This window comes from Sturnira hondurensis, unplaced genomic scaffold (genome assembly GCF_014824575.4).
Source record: "Sturnira hondurensis isolate 20B ecotype Veracruz unplaced genomic scaffold, ASM1482457v3 Scaffold0001221, whole genome shotgun sequence".
In the NCBI taxonomy this organism is placed as follows: Eukaryota; Metazoa; Chordata; class Mammalia; order Chiroptera; family Phyllostomidae; genus Sturnira; species Sturnira hondurensis.
The window spans coordinates 1975648-1997178 of record NW_028073852.1 but is presented as its reverse complement, the minus strand read 5'-3'; the positions used below and the strand labels follow the sequence as shown (position 1 = coordinate 1997178).

The 21531-nt window shown below is 63.5% G+C and overlaps 1 protein-coding gene across 1 annotated transcript in view; it reads right to left on the bottom strand.

The window, feature by feature from the left end:
* Positions 1–21531, bottom strand: part of RBFOX3 (RNA binding fox-1 homolog 3) — a 245903-nt gene that overhangs the window by 179044 nt on the left and 45328 nt on the right. Inside the window, exon 2 of the mRNA XM_037064176.1 lies at positions 6829–6967. The gene's annotated coding sequence lies outside the window, so the exon portion shown is untranslated. The remainder of the gene's footprint in view (positions 1–6828; positions 6968–21531) is intronic.

Below are 21531 nucleotides of genomic sequence, written 5' to 3'. Positions count from 1 at the left end.
GACCCCCAGAGGGAGGCTGAGCTCAGACAGAGGGTCTTTAAGGGGAGACTGAGCTTAAAAGAGGGCTCAGGGTGGCTCTGATCCAGCAGGACTGGTGTCTTCACGAGAGGAGGCAGTCAGGACCCAAGGCGGAGCAGCCAGGCCGCCAACACCCAGACCCCAACTCCCGGTCTCCAGGACCATAAGAACAGGTTTCTGCCGACCAATCCGGCTGAAGCAGACAGCCGCAAACATCCTGCCTTTCCACAGCACTACAGGGTCATGGCACTGCCGGGTCCCCGCCAACCGGGACCCTGCTTCANCTGCCCTGGTCCAGCCTCCCCCGCTCTGCCCCTGGGGAACTTCACCTGACACAGCCCACCCCTCCCTAGACCCTGGGGATCTGGGACAGTCCTGGGTGAGGAGGGGAGGGAGTCACCCTTTTAAAAAAATGGTGTTTTTTTTTTCATTTTGAAATCACTGAAGATTCGCGAGAAACTGCAGAACTGGCACAGAGAGTTCCCATGCTCCCTTCTGGTCCAGGCCAAACTGTGTCTTCCTGGCGTTCGTGGAGGTGCCGGAGCTTGACCCCTGACCCCCAGAGGGAGTCTGAGCTCAGACAGAGGGTCTTTAAGGGGAGACTGAGCTTAAAAGAGGGCTCAGGGTGGCTCTGATCCAGCAGGACTGGTGTCGTCATGAGAGGAGGCAGTGGGGACCCAAGGCGGAGCAGCCAGGCCACCAACACCCAGACCCCGACTCCCGGTCTCCAGGACGATAAGAACAGGTTTCTGCCGGCCAATCCGGCTGAAGCAGACAGCCGCAAACATCCTGCCTTTCCACAGCACTACAGGGTCACGGCACTGCCGGGTCCCCACCAACCGGGACCGTGCTTCAGGACCCTGCCAGCGCCGGCGCGCATCCCAGCTTCACCAGCCCTGCGGCTCGACCTTGGCCCCCCCACACACACCGTCAGCGCCTCCCACACCATCTGTGGTGACGGGCTCATTTTATTCCTAACTCACCGTGGATCTATCGCTTGGGGTGTTTGAAAGGAATGATCGGGAAAACAGAATCAAAAAGCCTTACCAAACACATATCAATTTCTTTTTTTAAGATTTTACTTGTTTATTTTTAGAGAGAAGAGAAGGGAGGGAGAAAGAAAGGAAGAGAAACATCAATGTGTGGCTGCCTCTCACACACCCTCTACTGGGAACCTGGCCTGAAACCCAGGCCTGTGCCCTGACTGGGAATTGAACCGGTGACGCTTTGGTTTGCAGGCCGGCACTCAATCCGCTGAGCCACACCAGCCAGGGCCAAACTCCAATTTCTTATTATTAGATTCCACAAATATAAAACAACCCTTTCAATTTGCTGTGAAAGACCCTAAGCGCCCACTCTCAGCCTCTTGCACCTCGCTCAGGGGTGGGCGACGTCGGCTCCTGAGAGTTTCTGGCACAGGAGACACGCGTCTGGAGTCCCCGTCAGCCGCAGAGAGGCCCCGCGGTTCATGCTCTGGGCGGCCGTGTGCTGACCCCTCCCCTCCGGCCGTGCCCCCCGCACCCCCACAGGGCTGTGCCGAGGCACAGGGCGGCCCACATCAGCCTCGAGAGAACCTCGGACCAACGACCCCGCCCCCCCAGGTCACCATCCCAGGGCGCCGGCTGGGCCCGACTCCAAGCCCCCAACAGAGCTGCAGAGACTCTGAAGCTCACAGATGTGGCCCCCATGTCTTTGGGGTGTGTTCCGTGATCTTCGGTGAACTTGGGGTACCTTCTGAGTACTTCCAGGTCCTTCCCTAGCGATGACTTCCTGACTCAGCCCCTCGCAGCCGCAGGCGGCCACACCCCGCCAGCTTCCTGCCTCCCAGCCGGTCCTCGGCATCGCCGGAGACGCAAGGTCACTCAAAACACCATCTGTCNCAGATGTGGCCCCCATGTCTTTGGGGTGTGTTCCGTGATCTTCGGTGAACTTGGGGTACCTTCTGAGTACTTCCAGGTCCTTCCCTAGCGATGACTTCCTGACTCAGCCCCTCGCAGCCGCAGGCGGCCACACCCCGCCAGCTTCCTGCCTCCCAGCCGGTCCTCGGCATCGCCGGAGACGGAGACGCAAGGTCACTCAAAACACCATCTGTCCCCGCTCCACCTCCAGTCCCATCCCAAGGAAAACGAGAAAAATGATTCTGTTCCGCCTCCCCACGTTGTCTGCCCACCCCCCCCCCGCCCCGACCACACACAAAACCTTGACCTCTGCTGCTAAATTAATTTTCGGTCCTGCGGCGTTTGCTGACACTCCTGTTCTCTCCTTTGCCCACAGAACACAGATGTCTTTGAAAGCACCAGACCTGGGAATTCTCAGCCCACCCTTGCAAATAAGATAAAAAATAATTTTCCGTCAATCCACACAAATCCTCGCTGTCCGTTTGCCCTTTAAGCGAGGTTCACCTCCAGCCCGTGTGCCCACGTCAGACAACAAAAGGACCCGATGCAGGCGGAGCGGCTGGCCGGGTGCCCGTCTGGCCGAGAGGCCAGCGAGACCAGCGCCCGCCTCTGGGCGACAGCGGCGCGCCCACCCTCCCGGCCGTTCGGGAGTGGCCCACTGATACCACAGCCAGAGGACACGTGTACACGTGCGTGGAAAGCGCTCCTGTTTCTCTGCCCAGGACATCTCCTGTGAGTCCCAGTTCCTCCCAGTGGCTGCCCGAGACCGGGGCCCTGTTTGGTGCACACAGGTCAACACAGTGTCCTAAAGCCGGCCCTCCCCCTGCGCCAGCCGCTGCTGGCTGCTGTGGATGGTGACGGTCATCGACTAGTGAGGCCCAGAGACGAGGCCCTCATCAGGGCAGCGCCCACCTCCCGGGAAAGGGGTCGTCCCCAGGATATGCCATTTGTGCCTTTCTCCAGCACCCTCATGCCCTCCGCCCCCAATTCTGGGAGCCCACACCCACACCCGAGCCCCGGGTCTGACCAATGTCCCCCCCATGGCCTGCCCCTCCAAACACAGACCCATCATGACGCTGACCTCCAGGTGCCTGACCCAGTGCCCCCCTTCCCGCCTTCCCCGGGGGCTCTGCCTCACCTCCTCAGGCCCTGCCCGACTTCCTCCACCGTTCCTTCCAGCCTCTCCATCCCACCCCGCTCCGCGTCAGCTCGAAAACACCCCTCCCCCACAGCAGGACAGAAGCGTGTGCCTGGCTTGCCTCACGAACTGCTTATTTTTAGGGTTCAATTGGGGGTCTCTTGTTTCATTCTTAGTTGGCTCTCAAGGCTGATCTCGGCACTGGGATTGTGGGGCGGGGGTGGGGGACAGCAAACCAGTGGGGGACCCAGCAGAAGGACCTCAGATCTCCGCCTGCTTCGACAGCCCCAGCTCTCGTTCCTGCCCCACGGGCAGCTACGCTCCCAGCATTGTCCCCAAGTGACTGACAACAGGCGAACAATTCTTAAGTGTGTCCCAGCACCCAGGGAGGTTGGTACCAGGGCAGGGGCCACAGGAGGTGAGCGATGGGAGCATGAGGAGGTCACCATCCCCCCCTCTCCCCGTCTTTCTCTCCCACAGTCTGGAAGGCCGGTGTGGGCAGAACCTCGTCCTGCAAAAGCAGGTGCTGAAGTCCGGATCCCAGGACCTGCGGTGCCACGTGACAGGACCCAGGCCTGTGCGATGGGACAGGTTCCGATGAGGCCCTCCGGCAGCACCCGTGGCTGGTGTCCTTGCCACAGACATGTGCAGAAGGGACACAGCCACGTGACAAGGAGGCAGGCTGGGAGGATGCCTCTAGGAGCCGGGATTAGACACCGAGGTTCATAGGCGACCCCCAGAACCCGGGGGAGCACAGCCGTGCTGCCACCGGGGCTCAGACGCCTCAGAACCAGGAGAACAAATCTCACTGTTTTAGGCCCCGGTCCCCGGTCCCTCATGGCAGCCCACCCCCGACACTCCCACCCAATGCCTGAGTCTGGGGCCCTGCCCACGGTTGCCCAGCCTGCGCCGACTCTGGGCCCCTGCGGTGGCTGGGGGGGCCGGGAGGGGCCCCGATGAACACCTCGGATTCCCGCTCTCTCCTCACAGGCCTGTCTGGGAGCAGCCAGCAGCCGCATCTGGAAACTCTTCTCCCCCAATTGTCCCTAATGCCCCAACACACTGAGTGACGGATGGGCTCTAATCGGGCTCACACCAGGGCCAACAGGAGGTTTCATCCTTCCACCAACAACCGCAGGGCACAGACACGGACGGCGAAGAGGCCAAAAGCAGATGGCAGGAAATGTCACCAATGCCACCGAGGTTTGTGACACATGTCTGGCACAGACAGAAGGGAATGCGGGGGCAAACCCAGCGCCGGTCCACGAGGGATGTTAGAGGGCCTGGGAGGTTCTAGCCACAGCGAAACCCGGGCTGGCCCTTCCCCAAATCCTTACTGGAAATGGGGGGGGGAGGGGACGAGATTAAAGCTGATCTCCACATCCTTTCCCAAATCTTCATATACACTGAACGGCAGACGAGGAAGCACGGGTGTCTCTAGAAGGACCCACATCTCCAAAGGCTGGTTCAAGCTACAGCCGGACACCCCGGTGTCAGGTGCAGGAGGCATCGAGGTGCCCGGGGGGAGGAAGGAGCCCCACGGCACCTCTCGGGTGGGTGGGTGTCTGTCCCCTGTCCCACCAGTGGCAGGCAGGGTGCCCAGGCGTGGCAGGGATGCACCAGCTGCCACTGTCCCGGAGAACCCTCCCCTCAGCTCCGTGTCACTAGAGCCCCGCCGCCCAGCCCCCACCCCCGGAAGCGGGGGTCTCAGGCTCCAGAAAGCTCTGGGCGCACCAACGCCACTCCTGCGGTCAGCCTGGGCTTCAGCTCGGCCCCAAGGGTGCCTGTGATGGATCCCAGTTTAACAGGTTTTAAAAAGAAGCAGACGAGAGCCCGGCGTGATGGATGGTGCGGGAAGCGCACTGGTTCGGGATGATTTATGGGAAGTCCCCCCGTTGCCACTTGTGGGTCCACCCCCGAGGGGGGAGCCAGGGGAGCCGGACCGGTTCTAACGTTAGGGCCGGGGCAGCCCCTCCGGGTGCCCTCTGCCCAGCTACGACTCACTCATGCCAGCCCCGACTCAAGGGCAGAGGCCCCGGCCTTGGTCACACGCTGTGCCCTGGACAAGGCCAGTTTTGAAGCAGGTGACAAACACGCATCACTCACGGCACAGTGAGGTCCCGGGAGGACCCACACATAGAGCATGAGCTTTAGGGTGGGTCTGATGGACGGGACGCTTTCCAAGGCAGAGAGGTTGGCGGGGCCAGGCTCCTGAGCTGGGGGAGCCCACTTCCTCCCACACCCTCCCGGCCCCCTTCCTGTCTGCACTGACCCCCAGCCAGCGAGGCCACCTCCGCAGTGAGGGGGCCGCACCGAAGAGTCCTGCGTGGCACGTGGTGTGGACAGGGCTCCCCATTGGGCAGAAGCTCCCCCGGGTCCCCCTGCAGCTCTCCTGGGACACGCCTGCTCCCGGACACCGCAGGGCCCTCCAGAGGCTCCCATCATTCCTCACACAGAACCCCGAATCCCTCCCCCGCCTGAGGCTTCTGAATTCAGCCCAACACGCCTGCATCTCCCTCTCCTCCCTGCTCAGCCACTCAGCGGCAGACCGGCCTTCCGGCAGCTTCCCTGACTGGCCTGCGCCCTGGTCTCTTTGTCCACAAGTCTCCATGGCATCGTTTGCCCGGCCAGGTCAGGGGCCAGCACGCAGGCCTGAGGGATGGGGACACCAGACCGCACTAGATCTCACAGCGGTGCCCGCCATGAAGGATGTGCCTGGTGTTTGGCCCCAGGTCCCGGGAGGTGACCTGCACAACCTTTGGAATTCCCAGAGGGTTGGAGCGTCTTGTATTTATGACAAGTCCCTGTTGTGACACCTGGCTTTGTACCGACCAGGAGGCTGAGGGTGGACCCGAAGCGGGTCCGAGGTCGGGGTGATGCAGCGACTGGGCCTTTCCCCCAGGGGCAGGGGCGGGGGCGGGTTGGCGCCAGGGTCAGTCACGTGACCCAGGATGCACTACAGCCCAGTGAAACGCCAGTCACCTGAAGCTGGGGACTGTAGCGGCTGGTGGACACAGGCATGTATGTGCTGGGACGGCGACCTGCCCCGACTCCCCAGGGCCAGAGGGAGGCTCCACTCCCAGAGCCTCCGTGACCTCGCCCCACGTGGGGCCTTTGTCAAGAAGTCACACTCACGGGGGCAGCGCTTTCCCGAGTTCCTCGGTCTTTTTAGCAAATTACCGAAAATGAGGAGGTCACGGGAACCCTCGAGTTCACACCAGTCGGTCCCAAGTGCAAGGGGCCTGGAGACTCGGGTGGGCCAGTCTCTAGGGGACAAGGCCCTCAGCCAGGCGGCCGGACCCCAGTTGGTGAGTAGCCGAGTGGAAGCGCAGCCCACGCACTCAAGGTGGGGACGGGACAGCAACCAGGTCCCCTCAAGCCAGACGAGGGCGTCACGGGGCCCCAGGGAAACCCGGGCAGCGGGACACGGGACCCACTGTGCAGAGGAGGGCCCGGCCCCCACCTTGGCCTCTCCGGCCTTGTGCGCGGGCACCGGGCATCAGACCCTGCGCCCGGCCACCTCCTTCCCAGCTTCGCTCCTCCACAGCCAGGCCGCGGGTCTCCGGGCACAGAGAGCGGCCGTCCTCACAGGGTCCCCCCAACGCATCCTGGGCGCCTGCCGGTTCTCCCCTGAAGCCACGAAGCCCCGTGACCTGTGAACTAACGCCAGCAGACTACGTCCCTGCCGCCACTGTGTGAAATAAAGTCCCCACAGCACAAAGGTTCCCGCCACGAACGCGGACTCCGAGGCAGGTGCCGGGCATATGGCCTTACCTGGCCGGGGCAGGTGTGGCCTGCTTCCCTGAGGCGGGAGGCCCCGCTGGGGCTCCTCCTGGGACTGCCTTGGGGTGGACGGCGGCTGGGGACAGGAAAAGCTTCAGGGTCTCGGGGATGAAAGGAAGATTCCGCCGACCTGACGGGAAAGGAGAGAAAACTGTCAGATGCCTTGGACGCAGGCGTCTTTGTTTTTGACACAAAACGAAACTCGCGTTCGTGAACGAGAGAAGCGAGGGCAGCGGCGGAGGCACCTTCCGGGGGTGCCAGCTGCCTCCACCTCCGTTCTCCATCGCCCCCCATCCTGCCTCCGTCTCTGCCTCCCCCACATGTCAGCTAATCCCCACCACTGGGGTCCACAGTGGGGCCCGAGAGCCCAACTCGCTCTTCCTCCCACCAGCACGGAGCGTCCCGTCTCGGACGTCCGGATTGCGGGCCAAAAAGGCCCACAGAGGTGGGGCCGGGCTGGCGCAGGACAGCCAGCTCCACCGGGCAGACAGCTCAGCAGTGTTCTCAGCACTCAGGACAGTGCAGCTGCTAACAGTCCTCGGTGGCCGCCTCTGAGCTGCCAGATGAAGTGTGGGGGGCCCTGAAGCAGGCAGAGAGTGTGTGGAAACCGGGCAGAGGTGCACGGAGGAGGGGACAGCAGGCCCAGAGCCTGGCGAAGAGAGAGGCCCAGGCACTCCCGTGGACCCGCTGAGTCCCGGAACTTTCCGCAGAAATGGCTGCGCATCCCTCAGTCGGGGGACAGCTGTACGGGTGTGCACCTTGCTCCCAGCCCCTAGGACCTGTGCATCCACAGCATGTGGAGCCTCTCGGTTTTTACAGGAGAAACAAAACCACCCCTTGGGCTGGCGGTGATCTTGCGGCAAAGTCCCTCTCACGTCCCCAAGGCCACCGAGCAGCTGCAGAGCCCTTTGGTGGGCCAGGGTCAGCGAAAGCAGCCCAATCAATATGTCTGGGGGGGGCAGCAACAATCAGCGAAACGACACCACAGGCATCTCATGTTCGGGGCAGGGAGACCTGCCCCGGGGGGCGTCCACCAGCAGTGGCTGGAAGGCCACGGCCGTCTGTCCATCCACCCATCCATCCGTCAGTCCATCCCTCCACCCTCCGGAGGAGAAGGCCCAGAGCAGGGTTGGGGGCTAGAGGGCAAGCCTACCAAGACTGAAAGTGGGGTGTCTGGGAGTGTGGCCTTGGGAGTCAGCACGCCTCCACCGACAGGACATCCTGGCCCCCTCCCCATCGCTGGGTGACTTACTCAACCCTTCCCAGCCTCAGTTTGCTCCCCCATAAACTGGGGCCGTCATAACCCTCATGTCAGGTTGCTGTGAGGGACAAGGAAGACCTTGCGAACAGAACACCCCGCTTTGTGACTGGTCCGTGGTGAGCCCAAAATATTCAATGGTTACCATCGTCGCCACTGTCCCGGGCGGCGGCGGCACCCACGGCGGCGGCACACGTACACCAGACTCTGCTCCCCAGAGCCTCCCGCTCCTTCCCGGGACTCTGCCGCTGCTCCCGCTGGTTTGGCCCTAAAGTCCGTATGGTGTTTTTCCATAAAATAAAAGACGCGTTTTTCATTTTCACCAATAACCTTATTGATTTGGATATTTTGAGTATGCCAGCTATCTCCTGTGTAGTATGACATTGATTGTTCTTAATTAATGTCTTGATTTGATTGCTATCAACAGGTCCACCCGACCGTGGAGCATCGTCCAGCGAGAAATCTCCAGCATGAAACTTCGCAAACCATTTCTGACACGTTCCATCAGTCACAGCACCTTCCCCATACACTGCACAGATCTTTGTCTGCATTTCAGTTGTGTTTTTACCTTTCTTGAAATAATAAAGCATTATATGCCCAAAAATGTCGTATACTCTCTTCCATCTGCAATATTAAAGTGGCTACACGAAAATTCACCAATTTGGGTGTTTTTTTTTTAACGCACGCCGACAGGACAGCTGCCACAGCGCAATCCAACCAACCTGCTTCGAATGAAGTTGGGGACAACAAGCACCACTAGAGCCACCCCGCGGAAAAAACGAGCGAACTTCTTGGCCAGTGCTGCACGGAAAAGGCAGAGTCCCACCCTGGGAGCCGGGCTCAGCCCCGAGACCCGCATGGTCCATAGAAAGTGGCAGAAGGGGTGGAAAGACGTTTCCCAGCTTCGGCCAGAAGAAGCCTGTGATGTCCCCACTCATCCGCACATTCCTCTGCCCGTGCCTGGTCGGGCCCTGGTCCCCGCACAGGGAGGAAAGCCACACGGGGCCAAGCTGCCCAAGCCCCACCAGCCCTGAGCAGAGCCCCGAGGGAGGGCCCCAGACCTGGGAGCCCTGGAGGGAGATGCCCGCTGCTGTGAGCCGCTGGCTCTGGAGGTGGCTGCGGAGGCTGGCCGAGGACGGACACGTCTCCTCCCTGGTCCTTGCTCTGTATCAGGAGACCTGTGACGCTGGGGGACGTCTCCCCAGCAAAGCCAGGGCAGGAAGGCCCCCAGGAGCAGATCGAGTGAAGCCTCAGTTCCCCACCTTCAGCCCAGCTCCCTCCCTGGAGACGGGAAGCGACCTCACAACTCAGGTCACTGAGGGTCCCTCAGCACCGCTTGGACCTGCGGGCGCCAGCCCAGCTGTCTGTCTGCCTCTGCCTGCTGGTGAGTCCAGGCCACACCCTCCTTTCCGGGGTTCCCGGGGCGGGCTCTCGGCAGTGGGAAGTCCTGACTGCAGCCTTACCTGCAGGCCTGTTGGGACTCCACCCAGTGCACCCCCCGTAAGTCAGTTCCTACTCAGGCCCGTGCCGAGGGGCTCCGAGGTCGACCTCCCGTGGTCACAACAACACAACCCAAACTGCGTCAGACCTCAACGGTGTCACCCTGGTCGGGGCAGCCGACGCAGCCATGAGACCGGTTGGCAGCGCGGCCTGGCCCACACCAGCTGCCCGCGAGTCAGAGCGGCCAGGTCAGGGGCTGGCCCAGGCCGCCTGCCACACCTCCACCTGGTGCTGTCCCGGGCCCCTCACCCTGATGGTCCAGAGACGGGGCGTCTGCAGCCCTCAGACCATTGTCCTGCCTGGGAACCCTCGGGGACGTCCGATGACTCCAGGGAACCAGACCCGCGGGGGACAGGCCACTCTTGATTCTCAGTCCTGTCCGCTGACCGCCCCGGTCACCCATAGCTATGCGGTTCACCCTGTGAGGGGGCTGAGGACTCACCCGGCCCAGCCCCCGCTCTCTACGGAATCCGAGATTTCACCATCGCAGACGCCAGGCAATATCCTGAATTTGCATAACGTGCCCTTCTCCTCCTAAACTGCTGATCTGCATCCCGGGGGCGCACATGCCCCGCCAGGAACCCGGCCCTCAAAGCCTCACAGTCAACGGGCTTCCAGTTGGGCGGGGCACCGCTGGTCACAGAGCGTTTGTAAACTGGCCGTCCGGTCGCTGGGAGTCACGCTTAGGAGCCACCCTGCCGGCCTGAGGCCGGGCTGGGCAAGCGCCTAACCCCGCACCCCCCCTTCGTGGGAGAGCCCGGGGGGTGCCCACCTGGCTCCCAGAGCCCCCGTGGGGTGAACCGCCATGGCCACCCTGTCCCTGTCCTGCTGCCCTTCTGCCCCACGCTGCTCGCCCTCCAACACCCTCCGAGGGCGCGCCTCTCGGAGGGCCCCACTGAGACCCTGCACGGCCGGGAGGCCAGGGGCCTGAGGCGTCTGGGACTCGGTGGGCTGAGGAGGCGACAGGGAGCTCGGGCAGGCCTGGGGGCTGCCGACGGGCACCGCTGCCGTCTGCTAAGGGCTGGCAGGACGTCAGGAGCAGCGCGGGGTGCTTTGCCTGCGCGTCGCTGTGACTCCACAGACCAAGGGCCGTCCTGCCTCAGCCCTGCTTTATGGCCAAGGGTTCGGGGGCCAGGGCCAAGAGAGTGTCGGCCAAGGTCCCACCCCCGAGGGGAGGCAGAGGGCGGACTCGGTCCCAGGTGCTCCCCTGCCCCTCTGTCCTCCAAAGCAGACTCATGAACGCTTATGGCAGACTCTCCGAAGTCCCCAGGTCCACAGAGGGAGGGAGCCGAGAGGGAGCAGGTATTTGGGGAGGGACAGAAGCCCAGGTGAGGAAGGGCGGGGCAGAGACCCTGGCTCCCTGCCGACGCTGCCCAGCACCTGCACCCTGAGGCGGACCTGCAGAACCGTGTGGGACCGGAGGTCGGGAGGTCAGGAGTAGAAGGGACCTGAGGGTGCCCGTTCCCTGCCCGGTGGAACTGGTGGCAGGACCCTTCTGAGGACAGGGAAACGGCGCAGGACTCTCCAGTGCTGGGCTCCCGAGATCACTGAGTCATAAACCGTGGAGCTGGTGAGCAGCGGCCATGTGGCCATCTGTGGGGGGTTGGGAGGCAGGTGACAGCTGGGCAGTGCTGGCCCGGGCGGCCTCCGGGTCCCGGCCCATCCTTGGCTTCCCGGTGTTGTCTGGTTTCTCAAGGGAAAGCCAGGCGGCCCGTGTGCCAGCGGCACGACCCCAGCCCACAGGGCGGCTCCGTCAGCAGCCAGCGGCCGAGCCCCAGTCACAGGAGAGAGGCCGAGTTGAGGGCAGTGAGGGCAGAGGCACGGAGCTGGACCCTGTCCCTCACCCTGCCGTGTGTCACAGGTCGAGAAGCTGGGGGCAGGGCCAGGGATCGGGCCAGCTCTGCAGGCCTTGGCAGGACAAAGCCTCAGGTCACAGAGGAGACCTGGCAGGGCGAGCAAGCGAGAGCAGCGCCGTGTCCATTCCGTGTCTGGTCTGCTGTGGCCCCACCCCGCCCCCAGGAAGCCCTCAGTGGGTGCGAGGGACACGCTTGAGGTACCCAAAGCGTTTCTGTTCCCTGTGCCCAGTTCCTGACGCCAACTCCCTCTGGCCTCCTTTACACCTCGAGGCAGAATGGCTTCTGGGGCCTCCAGAGCCTGGCGGGGCCTCCTCCCCACCACCCCGTCGGCAGGAGCCCGGGCACGGCCCCTTCCTTTCTCCAGTGCCAGGCAGTGAGCGTGGGGAGCGTCCCGGTCAGAGCAGGGGCCCAGGTCCCTGGGCTTCCACTGAGCTGGCCCCTCCGGCCCACTCCGAGCCTCAGTTTCCCCAGCTGTAAGGACGGCAGGGCACTAGTTAACCAGCAAAATCCCTTCCAATCCTGTTGGGCTCAAAAACCTAGAAAAGAAGGCATTGCTGGACAATTTCTAACAAGCACCTGTCACTTTGACGATTGGAGAAAACCAAACTTCACCAGGAAAGCAGACAAAAGGGGCACCTACAAAATCGCCTTCAGGCCCCAGGGGGACCCACTTGGCCCCACACAGCCTGGGAATGGCCAGAGGCTGGCCTGTCGGTCAGCCCGCCAAGGTCCCATCAGCGGACAGAGCAGCAGGACTGCCTGGTGTGGACAGAGGTCGAGCCCGTCCTGCACGCAGGGTGACCAGGCCACAGGCAGGGCCCACGGCCCCCCAGCCTGCGGGGGACTCAGCTTTGGACCCCGGGACCCTGGCCGGCCACGCCCAGCCCGCGCCCTCTGCGGGGCGCACCGTGTGTCCACGGCCGGTCTGCCAAGCTCACAGGACACGCGGGAGAGCACGAGGCGCAGGGCCACTGCTGGCAGCCGGCCACCCCACCCTCGGACGGCGTGCTCATTTCTATGCGCCGTCAGTCCCGCCACATCCCGCGACCTTGGCGTTTGGGGGCCACAGGATAAGGACGCGTGAGTGCACAGCGCCCCCCGCCAGACGCATCAATTAACTTTCCCAGCGCAGAGTCGGGGCTGTAATTACAGCGAGTGATTAACGGGCCGAGGTCGCCTGTCTCCCGGGAGCAGATTAACAGCAGAGGCTGGGAGAGCGGGCTCACCTCCGAGCCGCCGCTGCCTCCTAAACAGGGCTGGCGCCCCAGGAGCTGGTGATTAATGGAGGGGAGGAGAGTGGGGACATTTCCCTGGCACCTGTCACCGAGCCACCAGGCGTGGGGGAGGGAGGGCAGCCGGGCCTGCGCAGGGCACCTGGGAGCCCCAGGCAGGGGCAGGCCTCACTCCCCCTCCCCCAGGCCCAAGTGTGAGGCTGCTGGACTCGGCCCCTCCCAGGCAGAGGCTCCTGCAGGACTGTCATCCTGCAAGGGCACCAGGTTAAGTGGGACTCCTACTTGGCCAGCAGAGGGAGCCAAGGAGCCTGGGGCGGGGCAGGGCACCCTCCTGAGGATGGGGGGGAGGGGGGCAGTGGGCAGGACCCAGGGGGAGGGGTGTCTGCAGGAACTTGGGTATTCCGACATCCACGCGGATGAAACGGCCCAAGTGTGTGCTGTGGACCGACATGCAGCTCGATGCGTGGCCCATTCGTCCATGTCTAACCCCCGTGTTTTGTGCTGGGATGCAGGCTGTCTGGGGACAAAGCCCAGGAGGCCCTCAGCCTTGTGGGGAAGGTGGGCACGGAGACTCAGTCAAAGCTCGGGGCTCCGAGAGCGGCAGGGCCTGCACGGCGTGGCTGGAGGCGGACGCGGGTCTGCCCTTGTGGGACGGGGCCAGGCGGAAGGGTGGGAGGGACTAGTCCTTTTCCAGGTTGAGGGACTAGTTACTTGAGGGACTAGTCCTTTTCCAGGTCCCCCGCTGTGCACCCCTGACCAGGGCTGGACACACCACAGTGTCCCCTGAGGCTGAGGCCCCGGCTGTATCCTCAAGGACTGGGGTGGGCAGAGCCCGGGGGAGACTGTATGGCAGAAGGTCCCCAGCACTGTGGATCCCTGTGGCCACCTGGTGAGGGGAAGGGGCGGCGAGCTCAGGCTGGTCGAACGGCAACACACAACAGGCTTGGTGCCAGCCCCTCTGGAGGGACTGTGGGCAGAACTCTGACCCCCTGTGACCCCATGCCCCCCCCCCCTGCAGATGGGGGCACCAGCCTCTCTCTTCACAGGTCTCTTGTGAGGGTGAAACGGAGCTGGCTTCATGCCTGGGGCCAGACTGACCGCAGCTCATGGCCCGGAGGAGCCCGCACCCTGCTTGAGTGTCAAAGTCACGGGTCACCCACAGAGGGGGCCACGGGGGCCCTGGCCCCCAGCACACTCCTGACGCGACATGGGCAGGGGGTGGGGAGGCTCCAGGAACTTGGACAAGAAGCTTAGAGCAGCTACGCGGGGCGTGGACTCCAGCCCTTTCCAAACACGTTCACGAAAACCTCGCCAGAACAACCCGTGCCGTCACCCGTGGAAAGAGAAACACCCCGTGGTGTGGCCATACTGTGGCTGCTACCAGCCTTGAAAAGACAGGAAACCTGACGCCCGCGACGGCGTGGATGGACCCACGGGACCCTGTGCTCGGGGACAGCAGCCAGACGCCGAGGGGCAAATCTTACGTGATCCCACTCAGTGAGGTCCCAGGAGGGGTCGGATCCATGGGGACAGGAAGAGGACGTGGGTGCCAGAGGCGTGTGGTCAGCACAAGCCTGGAGACCCCTTGGAAGAGGGGCAGTGGAGACCCCTCCTGCCCGGCCGCCTCGTCCCTCCACACCTCCAAAGGGGCAGGGCCGGGAAAGCCGCTGAGCTGGTGCCCGGGGGAGCTTATCACCAGGTCAGCGCCCACGGCAACCCCAGAGAACTTCCATGTCTGGAGACACATCGAATCGCCCTCGTCCTTCCCAGGGTCCCACCAGCAGTGGCTCCAGGGGCTCCTCTGCTACGCCCGACCCGGGACCACGCCCCCTGCCGGCCCAGTCCCAAGGGACTTCCTCCCGGGCAGGCGCAAACCCCGCAGCCTCCAGTAATTACGGGGCAATGAGACCATCAGGTGTAATTAAACAGTGTCCACAGGCAGACCCTGCCCCCCGTCCCCGAGACTGCTAAATAAATTACCCCGAAGGCAGCACAGGTTGAGCTATGGAAACAATTAAACAGAAATTAAATCTAATTCATCGATGCTCCCAGCTCCGAGTGGATCATGTCGGCTTTCCTCTCTCTCTCCTCTCTCCGGCTCCTCGTGAGGACGATTATGGGGAATTAATCACGGGGCAAGGCAATGAGAGTGATCCATCACCCACACGAGGGCCCCGACTGGCCGAAAGGAATCTCTCGCGGTGGCCGGGGAGCGGAGGGACAAAGCCGTTTGGGAGAAAGGAGAGGCCGGGGAAGGGGGCAGTCGGCTGAAGGCCGATCGGCGGCTGGGCGAGGACGGCTTCCCCGCCCCGTCCCGGGGGCAGCCAGCTGGAAGGAGGGGGAAAGAGCCCCGTGTCCTGGGGCTGGCCAGACACAGACCTCCGAGGCCCCCAGCCCCCCAGGGAAAAGCATGGTAAGGGTCCCCGGGAGCCCAGGTGGGGGTTTGTGGGGGCATCTGTGGACATCCGTGGTTTTCCCCAACTACAGCAGGCAGGGCTGGGGGGTTGGGGAGGGCCTGGAAGGAGGACCTGCCAGAATCAGCCAGACCCCCACCACCCCATCTCTACAAACTGGGGGTGCCACCGCCTGCCCTGACTCCACTCCGTCCCCTCCCTATCCACATGAGCGTGGCGTGAGCAGGACCTCGGGCTGGCGCTGGCCCAGGGAGCCAGGTTCCTGGTTCCTGCTTTTGAGAGAAACAGTTTGGACATTGCTTTCCTGCCATGTGGAGGGTGGAGGGCGCACACAGAACTTTTCCTCCAGCGGGGGAGGGCCCCGGGGCCGGTGGGTCCCCCCGAAGGCCTGGGGACTGCGCCCCCAAAACGGAGGCTTTGGAAGTAAACCCAGCAGGTCAGGATTTGGGGGCGAGCTGGGCTCTGCGTGTGGCACACGAACAGGAAGGGGCAAAGGCCACCCCTATGCCGCTCCTCTCCTGAGGGGCGCACAGCCCACCAGGCAGATGGGACGGTCCTAGGGGGCTGCGCCCCCCACCCCGCAGCTGCCCCAGGGCTCACTCTCCACACCCGCCGTTGCCAACGCCCACTCGTCCCAGAACGGGCCCGACGGTGCAGCCCACCCAGCAGGTGCCCGGCCCCTTCCTTCGCCCAGGAACTGGTGGGGGAACAGAGCCCCTCACAGGTGGGAAGGAGCAGGAGGGGCGGGGCCGGTCTCCTGGGACTCAGCCCCTTCTTCCGCATCTCTCCGCCGTCCCCCCACACCGGCTCCCCACGCTGAGAACAGGGGGTGGCTGCCCTCCCCTGAGTGGTCTTCCCGTCGACCTCTACAGCCCCCCATTGCCAGAGTCAGTGGGGCCTGTGAGGGGAAAGGTCGACCTCACCCTGAAAGGACTCGGCCCTCATCTCTGGCTCCCGGAGTCACCGCGGAGCCTTCGAAAAGGCCTGACCGGTAAGAGAGCCTGCCCCGAGTCCTGCAGGGCGACGGGAAGTGGGCTAGGACCGGCACTGCCTCCCAAGGGCAGGGCCCACCCGGTCCTAGCTTTCATCCTTGTCTCCTCTGGGCACAGGCTCAGCTGGCGTGGCCACCAGGCTCTGCCCGGGGCAGACTGAGGGGTCAGGCAGGCCTGGGCACCGAGGCCAGTCCCCATCAGCGGGCCAGATAGGAGGAGCAGAGTGTCTCCGAGACCACGCTGGGGACAAGGAGGGCGTGGCAGGCTGAGACATGAAATGAGCCCGCCCTGCCTGGGTACACGAGCCCAGCCCAGGGCCAGAGCCAGGGATGCTAATTCAATCCCCGATGCTCGCTCCTGGAGCCGGTGCACACACCCCCCATCCCCCGCCAGATGCCGCCTGCAGCCAGCTTCCCTCCACCCAACTCCAGCCCTGGGACACGGGCTTGAGAGTGATTAATGTCCTCTGCCACTCGAGCCTGGCACCTGGGACTGGGGGCTGCTGGCACCATGCCACCTGGAGGCCAGCACCTGCCACTCGGCCACGGCGGCCCAGAGTGAGGGCAGGGTTAGCGTCCGGCTCCCCTCCAGACCGGGCTTCTTCACCTTGAAGCCTCACGGGGTTGTAAGTCGTCCCCACAGGACTAGCCACAGGAACTGCGGGCCGGAGAACAGGGTGGCAGGGCCAGGCCTTTGCTCAAAGTTCAAGACAGGACAGCACTGTGTGGCTTTGTGGATGGCCATGGGTGAAGCTGGCCCTGTCCCCACTGTCAGGGCCTCTTAGTCACCAAAACAAAAGTCTCCACACACACAGAGGCAGGTCACACTCAGAAAAGACAGGGCTCGCCAGTGGACAGCCAAGACCTGCTGTCCTGCCGCTCTCCCAGACCAGCATCTGCACCCAGGGGTGAGGTGCACACATGCTCACACGTGCTCACACATATACACCCACACAGACAGATGCACACATTCTGAGCCTCCCCCGTGGACACTCGGGAGAGCACCTCGCCCAGCTCAGAGCCGCTGCTGAGGTCGGGCAGCGGATGTCCCAGGGGAAGCCACAGGGATCACTCCCCCAAAGTGGGCCAGCAGGCCGGCTCAGCCCCCCTGCCCGGTGTGTTGACCAGGTGCCAAAATGCAGGGAGCGAGGCCAGGCGAGGGGGCCACCTGCCAGGGGAGTGAGATGGCCTGGTGGGTGCGCTCCCTAAATACAGCTTTGTGACAGTCGTCCTAGTGAACCCTTCCAGACTGGCGGCTGCCTGTGCGTCGGCCCTGCACCAGGGAGGGACGACGAGGAGATCCAGCATCCCAGTGACCCCTCCCCGGGTCTCCACTGCCCCAGCCTCTTGCTCCCTTCCCGCCTCGTGCCACCAAGGAAACGGCTTGGTGCACCTCCGGAGTCACAGGGGGTTTCATGACCTCAGGGACAGGGATGAGCTGGAGGGCTGGGCCCGGCCCCCAAGACCTCTGCCTCAATTTTCCCTCCTGGGCCCCAGGTTCCCCCTCGTTAACCCCAGGGACTTGGGCTAAATGGTCCCCAGGCCCCTGTTTTATGATGGGAGAGACCCCGGATTCTGGAGAGTTCTGAGCAAGTAACATGACCCCGTGCCCCATCTGGATAAGACGGGACTTCGAGAGAAGGGTGTGGCAGCCAGTACTGACAAACGCTCCCAGCATTACCATGGACAGGCAGCCCGCTGCGTCTGCGGGAGCCTCTCTCACCGGGAGGAGAGGGCCGGCATTCTCCGTCAGTTGAAGGGAAGGGGTCCCCTGCTGGGAGCACTGGCCGGAACTCGGGGCAATGTGGTCGTCACCAGCGGCTCTTCTGAGCTTGGGTGTGTGTGACAGGAACCCCTTTTCTTGTTCAAGTACATGGCTGATGTGTGTGAATCTCGCATCAGAAGGGACGAAAACTCATTTTCAGTTAGGATTTTGAGACAACCTCTTGAGATGACAGGCAAAACCCAGGGACGGCCCCACCCAGAGTGGGACTCACTGACTGACTGCCCGGCTGCGAAGCCCAGGGGACGTGGCTGGGTGGTTAGGACAAGCCAGCTGCTGAAACACCTGCCCCATCTCACCCCCATCACCGTAAGGTCAGCCGGCCCCAAAGGGACTCGGGGCTCCGGCCGCTTCCAAATTGGGATTCCGTGGTCTGAACCCAGTTGGGGTTCTGTGGGGCCAAGGCCCCACAGTCACCCTGAAATCAGTGAGCCACAACCAGCCAGGGCTCCACAGTCACCCTGAAATCAGTGAGCCACCCACAAGGGGACAGGAGTCAGGAGAGGGGGTTCCACCCCCAGTCCTCAGCACCTTGCCTGGGGTGGCGGAAATCACTTCCAACTCATCACACAGCTCGTGATGAGGCTGGACTGTGGTACTGGGCCAAGTGACTTCCTTTCCAAAGGAGAGGTGGCCTGAGACCGTCACACATACACTGTGTCCCCTCCCCCACGGTGTCAGGCCCCAGGGAGTTAACACGGTGCCATGTCCCTCCTCGACAGGCACTGAGGGCGAAGGCAGGACAGTGGCCTAGATGCCCAGCCAGGCAGTGGCCCCCACCCACTACGAAACCCGGTCCCAGGGAGGGAGTGTGGGCTCGTCAGACAGCAAAGCGGAGGGTGTGGGACGGGCAGGTGGAAGAGCAGCGCAGGCGGTGAGGGCGGGAGTGGGGCGGCGGCTGGGTCCTGCTGGGCCAGGCAGGTGGCTGGACAGGAGGTGGACAGGGACCCCAGTGCTGTTGCCCTGCACGTGTGGCACCAGGGGTCTCGGCCCAGGCGGCCCAGGCACGTCCGTTCTCTGCAGGGGCTTCGTGTGGGCCAGACTCTCCTCCCCTCCCCCTGTACCTGAGACAGTGAGAGAGCCGGGGTGGGAGAGTGTCGGGAATGGGCACCGAGGACCCACCAAGGCCGACCCGGGGCACCCACCCCGCCCCCCGCACCAGTCCCAGGGCCCCAGATTAGGCCCTTCTCCCCGCCCTGCGCCGTCGCCCCTTCCCTCCACCCACCCCCCCACCTCCGGACACTTCTGTGGTGGGACCGCCCATCTGCTGCTGAGGACACAGAGCTCACCCCACCTCCTCCCTGCCCAGGTTTGGAAGCCCCCTTGCTGGTAACGACACTCTTCTCTTCCTCCCCTTCCCCTATTGCCCTCTGGGAGAGAGAAGAGCCGGGTCTCCGGAAACGTCCACCCTGCCCTTGCATGAAGGAAACCCACCACCCTGAAGTCGGAACACTACAGGGGAAAAGGCAGGGTGGCCGGGCCCGTGGCGCCTGGCGTTCCCGCGCCTCTTCTCCTCTCTCCTGCTCCCCGTCCCACCAGCAGGGACTCCCCACACAGCGGGAGCTGTCCTCCTCGATACCAGGGCCTCCGTTTCCCCACGGCGTGAGTTTCTACCCGCAGGCCCTGCGTGCAGCCTTCCAGGCCCTGCAAATGGCGCCTTATGCAAATCCGGGCCGCCTCCATCTGTACCGACACTCCCCGCTTCCCTTTAATAACCTGTTTCCGGGGGTGCGGCGCGCACAGCAGATGATCAGACGTTATTTTTGTAAACCCAGTTGGTCCCGGAGTGCTGGCAGCCGCAATGGTAGAAGTGCCGGCCGGGACCGTGTCTGGGCCGGGGACCGCGTCTGGGCGGGCCTTCGCCCGCAGGCAGCCCCTCCATGACTCTGGCTGGGTGAGGGCCCGGGGGGTGCCCAGGACGGGGAGGGGTACGGCCCTTGGACTCCCACCCTTTCCACGGGCTGAGTGTTTGCAGCAGGTTGAACCGTGTCCCCCGTTGAAAGATAAGTGGGGTCCTGAGCCCTGGTGTCATGTTCGGAAACGGGGTTCGCGGACAGGATGACAATGAGCATTAAAATGAGGCCGTGCTGCAGCGGGAGGGCGGGGGGGCGCGTGCTGATCCAGTGTTGTGAACGCCCGTACGAAACAAGCAGGGGTCACAGAGACACGCAGGGGACAATGGAGGCAGAGACTGGGGTGTCACAGCTAGGATCTCCGAGGACCGCTGGCCACCAGGAGCAGGAGGGGCAAGGGAAGCCCAGCCCTGACCCTCCCGCCAGAGGCCAGGTCCCCATCCCCGCAGCCAGAGGACCCACGACCCACAGCCCCGCCCCCTCCGAGGCCTCCCAGTGCCTCGCTCCCCTCCCCGACCTGCGACCTCACAGGTGCTGGTGTAACTGAGGCAGCAGCTATTTTTAACGCCCACTGCACCCTCCCTCCCCGCTTCAGGGCCCCAGGGGAGGCGCTCAGCACGCACCTGGCAGAAGGCAGGCAGGAGCACTAAGTTCCTGCCTTGGGTAACAGCGTGAGCAGGTGTGGGCAAGGCAGGAACGCTTCGCTGGGCATCAGCTCCCGGAGCTTGCTCCTAGGACCCCGAGACCCCGGAAGATCTGAGTCACAGCCACAGAGACCATCTGGCCCACGTGCCTGAAACACTGACTCCCCGGCCTTGATCGAAAGAGACTGTGGGCCCTGCTCCAAACACACCCCTGAGTGGGGGCTGGTCCGCCCTCGAGCCAAGCCTGGACGGGCTGATTTTTTATTGGATGCTCAGCCATTGAGCCGGCGGTCTCTACTGGCGGTTCTTTCTTTCCCCTCACCCTCTATCAGGCCACACAGTCCCGGGACCTCGGGGACAAGTGATACTGTGTCCTGGCCCTCAAGGTGCCCGTGGCAGAGCTGGGGAACGGGCATAAAGCCCAGGGGCAATATTTATTACAGGACAACCCACCTCCGGCTCCTTGGGAGAAGAACCGGCAGGGTCCTTCCTAGAAGGTGCGGCACAGAGAGCGAACACCAGGGTGTGCGAAGTCTCCGCACCCCACTTCTCAGCCCCCAACACTGACTGCTTGCACACAGGACGGGGGTCCCGCACAGAGGGCCTGCCACAGCAGGTGGCCCAGGGAGCAGGCGGCCGCTGGCTCTCCCTCCAGTGCAGGCGTCTCGGCACCTAAGGAGCTGCACTTTTGAGCAATGGTGAAGGACAAGCCCCTGTGAATTTAGAACGCGTGGCGGCTGGTTGTTTTCCAGATTCATCTGAGCGCATGGGGCGGGGGCAGGAGACGGAATAACCACGGCGCCCCAGCCCACGCCGGCGCTGGCAGAAGCTGCCATCTTCCCAGCGGATAAAGGTCCCACCCAGCCCCGAAGGCCACCCCTTCACCACGTCCCCACCAGGGGGACCGAGGCCCCCGCCCTCCAGCACCCCCTTCCCTTTCTCACATTTGGCTAAAAATATAGCCTCTTTAGCAGCAAACACACCCACTTCCCCCAGAACAGAAGCTTCCTGGGAACCCAGACAAGGGCTACCTCTCGCGGAGCCCAGATGGGTTCCTGAAAATTTGTGTCAGACCGGTTTTTGTCAGTCCGGTCACGTTCCTGGCGACTCGCCTCACCTCCAAGACGCTGCGGCCCGGCCAGCAGCCACCCAGCCAGCCCCAT